The sequence below is a fragment of the Penicillium hordei genome (assembly GCF_028827395.1).
Source record: "Penicillium hordei strain IBT 12815 chromosome Unknown utg000004l_segment0_segment0, whole genome shotgun sequence".
NCBI lineage: Eukaryota > Fungi > Ascomycota > Eurotiomycetes > Eurotiales > Aspergillaceae > Penicillium > Penicillium hordei.
In genome coordinates, this window is record NW_026623145.1 from 3,022,962 (window position 1) to 3,032,051 (window position 9,090).

Genomic DNA, 9,090 nt, shown 5'->3' on the forward strand with positions numbered 1-9,090 from the left:
AATCTAATTGAAACTTAAAGCTAATACTAACTATTATTTATTATTAGTTTATGTCGAATACCAAGTCCGAATACATGGTAGAAACCAGGTAATATACCGGAAACATCATGGTCCGCATAGATTGTTAAAATAGCGGGTTTTGTCATTTTAGTTAGTTAGAGTTATCAACATTGGTCATTTATATCATATATTGTTCGTATACTAGCTTTCCGTTAGTTATAAGCCCGGAATCGTTCTATTGAACCTAGCTATCGTCGAATTGAGGTCAAAGTGATATTATATCGTCATCCCCGTCGCCGAAGCTAACCCCTAAACTAACCCCTAAATCAAGAATCGGAAGCCTATCTATAAAGGATAACGAATATAACTAAATACCTCTCCGCGGGTATATCCTCTCGCGTTATACTAAAGGATATAACGATATAGGATATATAGCTAGCTAATATTAAATCGATTATAGTACAATTCGACGTATAGGAGCTATATAATCCTAGTAATAATAAGAGACTAGAGCTACTAATAGTACCTAAGAAAGTTATCTTAATTATAGAAGTATAAATATAGTATAAAGACTAATAGGTCGATATATATAAGATACTATAGATAGAATAGGCTAATAATAACGTAGCCTATACCTAGTAGAAGAAAGGACTAAACGTAGTAGTAATAGCTATTTAGAATAGCGTCTACGCTAACTACTAACCGTGTATTATCGACTTTAAGATACTATATAACCTCCTCCGTAACCTCCGATAACGGTTCGCTACCGAGTATAATCTAATAAATATAGCTAGGCTTTATTAGCTTTAGCGTACCCTAGATCGAGGATTAGATCGGAATACCGATATCGATAAGTAGTTATTAAACTAGGAGACTATATAGGTAAGGTATAAGAGAGCGAAAATACCGGAAGTAGATAATACTCTAACTTAGTTCCTAGATACTATCTTAGTAATATCTCCTAGGTTTTATAAAATATAGACCCTAAGACTATAAGATAAAGTAGATAATATAACGTTTACGTTTACCGAGCTTCTTAACCGATATAGAGCTTACTAGAGAATTACCTATAGTAAGCTAGCTACTAACTAGAGAGGTATTTCTAGAGCTATATTTTCGATATAGTAAGGTTATAAAGAAGCTAAGCCTAAAACCTAGCTCTTTAATAGACCCTATCTATATAGCTAGAGTAATAGCTAGTATCTAGCTTAGAAATATTAGGACGTATTCGATAAGAATAAGCCGCCTTTATATATAAGAAACTAAGGTACTAAGGATAAATAGGAGAAAGTAATAAAAGCTAACCCCGCCTAGAAAGCCTAGGTTAATAAGAAACGTTAAAAGGTTAAAGTAATAGAGTAAGTAAATACCGCTTTTAAAGACTAAGGTTATAGCTTCTTCTCCTCCGAAGCTAGTCTAGTAGCTAGTAAGATAGTAGCTAGTAAGATAGTACCTAGTACGGTATAGGTAACTATACTACCGGCTAGTAAGTATATTAACGTCTCTACTACTATTATATCTACCTAAAACTAGACCTAAATCGATAATATATAGCCCGTACGAAAGCGCTAGGTAGTCGATACTAGAGTATAAATATATATATATAACGATCGAGAGTTATTTATAACTTTCGAGGACGTATAGAGTAGCGTATAGGTAGGAGATATAGAGACGAAAATCGATAGGGTAGGTACTATAGTTATCTATAGTATTAGTCCTAATAGTAGAAAGGTAGTAAGGATAGAGTTATATAACGTTAGATACTCTCCTAATTTCTATACTAATCTAATATCCTATAGGTTAATAATAAAAGAAGGTCTTATAATAAACTTTAGAAGGGACTATATTAAGTCTAAAGATAGATAACCGATTTTCAAAGTCTATTAGGATATAAAGCTATCCTAGTTGACCTAGCCGAAGGATCTTTAGTATCCTAAACTCGAATCTAAGGATTTAGTGTTCGCGACTAAGAAGTTAGCTTAAGAACTAAAAGTAGAAGTATCGATTTAAACCTAGTATAGACGCCTAGGCTATATCGGCTAGTAGCGTATTAAGAAGCTAGTAGAGATAACGGAAGGTATTACTATTAAAAGTAACCCTAGTAAGAACGAGAAGTAGGTATATAAAGCTTATTAATTAGTAGATATACCGAGATAGATCTCTCGCCGGAAGATAGGCTAAGTATATAGTATATTTAGAAGGGTCTATTTCGACCTAGTATAGAATCAGCCGGCCTATAATAGATATATTTAGTTAACTTACTTCTACCTAGATAGTATTAAATACTACTTTATATTTACTTATACTAAGAAAAATAACTACTAGATAGCTATTAGGAAGTTCCTAGTACTAGTTAAGAACTAGTTAAAACTAGAAATTAGAGTAGTCTACTATAATAACGAGCGGAGCGCTAGTAATAAGGTTAAATTAATAATAGAGGTAGAGGGATATACTATTAAGTATTTACTACCTAGCTTACTAGAAATAAATAGTCTAGCCGAGAGATCTAGGGGGATAGTAGTACGAACTACTAGAGCGTTAATTAATAATATAGAGCTACCCTATACTCTATAGCTAGAGGTAATATATATAGCGATATATATCCTAAATAGGACCCTAACTAAGATTAGTAGCTAATAGATTATACCTTAGAAGGAATTGATAAAATATACTATACTAGATAGGATCTAATATTAGATAATCAACCTATCGAATATAAGGTTGTATAGGTGCTTAACGTACTCGAGAATTATAAAAAGGATCTAGTTAGATAAGATAATACCTAGAGTAGAGATAGGATATCTTATTAGGTATATCTCTAAGAACCTATATAAAGTATAGTTCCCTTATAAAGGACGTACTAGTATAGGGAGGGTAGACGTCGTTCGAGATACTATATTCGACGAGACGAGACGGTATTCGAAATCGAGACCCCTACCTAAGTAAGAGAATACAATTAGTACTATAATAGATAGACTAGATATATAGCTAGCTATACTTACTATAGAAGAAGCGTAGGCTAAGCTTAGTATATAGATATAAATACCTAGATCGATAGCGAGGATAGCTCTAGATAATAAAACTAAGCTTACCGAGTAAGGCTAGATAGCTGCCGATATAGCTGTCGATATACCTAATAATATAGCTGTCGATATACCTAATGATATAGCTAATATAGCTAATATAGCTATCGATATAGTTGATGAAATAGATAATAAAATAGCTGGCTAAGTAGCTAGAGAGATAGTTGCTAAAGAGAGAACCCTAGTATATATAGATGTCAAGCTAGTAACTAGCTTACCTACCCTATAGTCTATTACTAGACCGAGGGAGCAAATATCGAGGGACTAGATAGGACCGAGGGAATATATAGATAACCTACCTAGTAGCTTTTTAACCTCCCTACCACTAAGATTATTATTAGCATCCTCCCTACTACTAGTATTATCTAGAATAGTATCAATATCTCTAAATCTATCGAATCTAGTACCCCGAGAAACCATCCTATCGTCGCTAGATCCGATTTCCGTAATACCGTCGATCGAAACTAGGGGGGAGGAGATAGATAAAGACACTGAGATAGAGCGTTAACTATAGTAAGAAATAGCGTACTCGCCGACCCTAGAACCACTATTTTAGCGAGAAACGTCGTCCTAAGTAAGTTTAGATCGAGTACTAAGAGATATAGTAGGTAATATCGATATATCAAATGTTATTACTAGTACTAGATCTAGGAAACTAAGGTTAGATCTAGATTATACTATATATCTATCTCTTAACGATACTAACTAGATAGAGCTACTAAGCTTACTATATATATTTACTATAGGTATAAATAAGCGGTTCGATACTAAGCTATATCGGGATAACCTATTACCGCCGCTAGAGACCTAGAATTAATTAAAGACCTATCGATTTACCGAGTAGTTTAAAATAGCGGCTATATTTAAGGTCGAGATATTAAGGAAAAAGGAGATATTCTCCTAGATTCTAATTCCGAACGAGCGAGGTATATAGGTACTACTACTAAAGTAGGTATTTATATATAAATTCGATACTAATAATATATTAGAGAAGTTTAAAGCGAGAATCTATATCCGTAGAGATCTTTAATAGTTGTCTATAGAGGAAAAGAGAGCTATAATACTAGCTATTAAAATAGCGAGGGCTATCTTTATATTAGTAGCTATATTTAATCTAGATATAATATAGAGAGATATAGTTACTATATTTTTAAACTTAGTACTATAAAGTAAGGTATATATAAAGTACCCTCTAGGATTCGAAGTATTAAATTAATACTAGCTACTCTATAGAGCGCTATATAGATTACGTATATTACTAAGACTATAGTAGTAAGAAGTAACTAGAGTACTAGTAAAACTAGGCCTTACCCTAGTACTAGAAGATCTATATATCTTTATTACTACCGGTATTATCGTCTTCTTTTATATCGACGATATTATTATTATAAATTATCTAGATCCTTATTATATAGAGTAAGTAGCTTAGCTAGATAGAGAGATTAAGAAGTAATAGGAATTACATAAACTAGATATAAGCTAGTTCTTAAATATACGAATTCTTAGAGATAGGGAATAAAAGAAGCTCTAGTTATACTAGGATAGCTATATTAAAAGTATAGTAGCGAGGTATAATTTGATTACTATAAGGAAAGTAGGATCTCTACTAGCTATCGATTAATTAATTCCGTACGATAGAGTAGCGTTACCGAGTTAGATTTATAGTTTCTAGGCTAAGATAGGATCTACTTAGTATACTACTACTATTACCCGGCTAGATACTATAAAAGCTATAGCTAAACTAGCTAAGTTCCTTACTAACCCCGGTCCTAAGTATATTAATACTATTAACCGAGTTATATAATACCTATACGAAACTAGGTACTAGGCTATTAAGTATAGTACTAGAGAAAGAGATAGAGATTATTAAGATCGATATAATAAAAACCTTAGTTTAAATCCTAAACTAGGTCTCTAACTAGCTATAAAATCAATTGAATTTATAAGCGATATATCGTTTAGAGATAATAAGGATAGGAAAAGCTCTAAGGGTTATATTTATAAGCTATATAGGGGCCCTATAGATTAGAAAGTAACTAAGTAGAAGACGGTAACCACGTCGACTATAGAGGTAGAGCTACTAGCTCTAGCCGAGGTAGGCAAAACTATATAGTGGTAGCGTCGAGTTCTCTCTATATTAGGCTTCTAACCTAACTACCTACTATCTATTATATATAATAACTAGTAAACCGTCGATTTGTTAATAAAGGAAGGGGCGGCGATATATACGAAGCTCCGATATATTGATATTAATCGTTGCTAGATAAGATAGGAAGTTAGCGAGGGTCGAGTCAATGTTAACTAGGTTCTAACTGCGGCTATACTAGTAGATGGCCTTACGAAAGCGCTTCCGAGATAGAAGTAGTATCTCTTTAGAGAGCTGATTGGGATAAGAGAGATCAGTCATCTGATCCGAGAAATAGAGGCTGTTAGAAGGCCTAAAATTGATAGAATTGAAGCTATTGGAAGGCTCAGAAATAAAGGAATTGATAGCTCTTGAAGCTAGGAAATGTAGGCTTTAAGAACTGGGGGGTGTGTCGAATACCAAGTCCGAATACATGGTAGAAACCAGGTAATATACCGGAAACATCATGTGACATTGGGTACCAGGCATACCATACAAAAGTGTATATTATAGTTAGTCATCATGGTCCGCACAGATTGTTGAAATAGCGGGTTTTGTCATTTTAGTTAGTTAGAGTTGTCAACATTGGTCATTTATACCATACATTGTTCGTACACCAGCTTTCCGTCAGTTTATTATAAACTTTATATATAAAATCGATATAAAGATAAGACTTAGTTATATATTACATTTTAAATAATATAATTAATTACTTAAAGAATATTTTTATAAATCTAAACTATTATATTAAATCTTATATTATATACTATAAATTAAAGAGAATTAAAAGCGCGATCTATATTTAAAATTATTATATCTATTTTAATTATAAGAAATAAAGATATATAACTTATAATTATTTAAAAAAGAAGTTAGTTACTACTACTATTATAATTAATCCTCCTTCTTAAATTATTAAACTTAATAAAGAATATTATAATTAAAGAAAGATTAATGTTTAGGTAAAGTCTTTTATTAGATAGTTATAAAGTATTATTTTATTTACTAGATTTATAGAAGTTAAGTAGAGGTTCTAAAGATAGTTTAATTTTTAATATTTAACTAATATATAATAAATACTCTTTTTTTATTTTAGTATTTAGTAGTATTAAAGTAAATAAATATATATTTATAAATTATAAAATAATTATATTTCTTAAAAAATAATTTAGTTTAAAGATAAAAAGACTAGATTAAGAATATTATATTTAAAGTTTTAATAAGAAGTTAAGTAAGCTTATTATTTATATAATCTTCTTTATAATTTATATAGATAGAAAAATATAATAATAAATTCTAATATTAATTATAGATCTTAAGTATAATATAATCTTTAAAAGAAACTAGTTTATAGATTATAATATTTTATTTAATTATTATCGATACTAAATAATTTAGCTAAAAAAAAGATACTTTTTAATAAAGTAATAAGATAATAATATCTATATCTATCTTTATCTTTAAAAGACTAAAAACTAATACTAATTATTAAATAAATATCGATTAATAAGATCTTCTTTTTAAATAAAAAGACTAGAAAAAGAAGAAATATTAGTATAAATATTAATAAATAGAAGAATAATAGAATATAATTTAGAATTTAAAGATTAAAGATTAAAATAAAAAGAAACTATTAATTAATATTAGTATTATTAATTATATAAGATTTAACTAATTTTATTAAGAAAGGGAGATTGATAAGAAAGCTAAAATCTTTATAACTTTACCCTATAAGATTAATTATATTATTAATATAAAAAGTATATAACGTATTTCACTACCGAGCAGCCACTACCCCCGAGTAGCCACCCTAACCAAAACCTATTACTTTCAATTAATTTATCTTAACTAGAACGCTATTAAATTAAATATACTAAAATCCTCTATCTAGCTAGGTATCTATTAAATTTATACCCGGTTTCTCTATATCTACTATACCTTAGTATAGCCCGCGTATATAGTTCTAAAGCCGATTCTTTATATATACCGGTACTAGGGGGAGGTATATTATCTACTTCTACCGGCTTAGTAATTAATTAAGAAGCTTCTTAAACTAAGAGGCCTTCTTCGGTAGGTATCTACCTCTAGGATCTAGTACGCTTTTACTTCCACTTCTCGTTAGCGGCGCGTAATTCCTTATTTTCGTTAGCGAGTAAGATTATACCTTATATTATAAGACGGAAGCCCTCTACAAGCTAGTTTAATATACGATCTAATAGGCTAAGTAGGCTCCGATATCCTATACGAAGTAGAGCTTTAATTAATAAAGCTTACCGATATAGTTCCTTCTCTATAAAGAGGGTTTTTAGGGTAAAATTCCGGCTTAATTTACTCCCTCTATTCGGAGGGGGGGGGGTAGGTATTCGGAGCTAGATATTAAGCTTTAAGATTACTCGGTTAGGTCTAAATAGGACTAAACCGGCTACTATAAAGCTATTTTTAATCGTCTCCGATTTAAAGGCTTTAATTTGTATAAGGGGGTATACTTCGAGGAAGTTAAGTTTATTAATATAGTTAATCCCGTTCTATATCTTAGTTTTAACTATCTAATTATATATACGTTTTAATACTATAAAATAACTAATATCTAGAGATTATAAAAGGTAAGATAAATACGCTAGTATATAAATTAGTATTATCTTATTTTATTTATAAATTTTGTTAAATTAAGGTATTAAATAACTTCTATAGCCGTTAAGTATTAAAAGCCGATACCCCCCCTTCGTATATAAAGAAGTAGTAGGAATAAAGAGCTTTTCGAGCTAATAAAGACTAATTTTATTAGAGGTCTAGCCGTTAGGACTAACTTCGAAGCGCTAATCCTTTAGGAGGCTATTAAATTATAATTTAATAAAGACTTTACCTTTAAAAATTATATATAGAGGAAGCGCCTATCTAGAAGTATTTATATATTTAACTACTATTACTTATTTATAATTTCTAGGTTATAAAACCGGCCTTTAACTATAGTATTTACTCCTTATAATAAACTTTATAGTTACAGTTAAACTTATTATAAAACCGGTCTTATTAAAGTTATAGATATCGTTAGGGTTAATTCTAAATTAAAGGATTATCTTTTAGACTAGATTAAACTACTCCCTAATGATTTTAGGGTCTTTATATTTTATACGTTTATAATTATACCGTTTCGAGAATCGGGAGGAAAGGAGAGGACGTTATTTTATAAATTTCGTAACCTAGTTTTAGGTAACTAAAAGAACTAGAGTAGTTATACGCTATTAAAGAAGAAGATCTACTATTTCTCGTACTATAGAGGGCTAGGGGGCTCCTCTATATAGGTCTATAGAGGGAATCTATTTTTTAAGAGACTCCTCTTTAATTTTAGTCAATTTCGAGTAATTAGCGCGTAAAGTCACGCGGTATTATATTCTATTAATTCGGCGGCGGAGAGTTATACGCGGGATATTAAAAGTACTTATAGTAAGAGTAATACAGCCGATATCTCTATTTTTAAAAGCCTAGGTAGCTAATAAGATCCTACCCTCTTACTCTATTAAATTCCTAGAGCTTCGAGAGCGAATTAGTGGTATAGTAGGTAGTTGAAATAACTAAGTACTAATTTATAGACGCGTTTTTAGTTAGGGTGGCTACTCGGGGGTAGTAGCCGCTCGGTAGTGAAATACGTTAAGCTTATAATCTTAAAATTAATAAGATCTTAAAGAATCTTTTAGAAAAGTATTATAATCTAGTAAAAGTCTTTTCGAAAAAGAAATCTAATAAGCTTTTATTATATAAACCTAGAGTAGATTATAATATTATATTTAAAGCTAAAGCTTAACTAAGATATTATCTTTTTTATAAGTTATTCTTTAAATTACTAAAAGTAATAAAAAAATATATCCTTAATAATTTAAATAA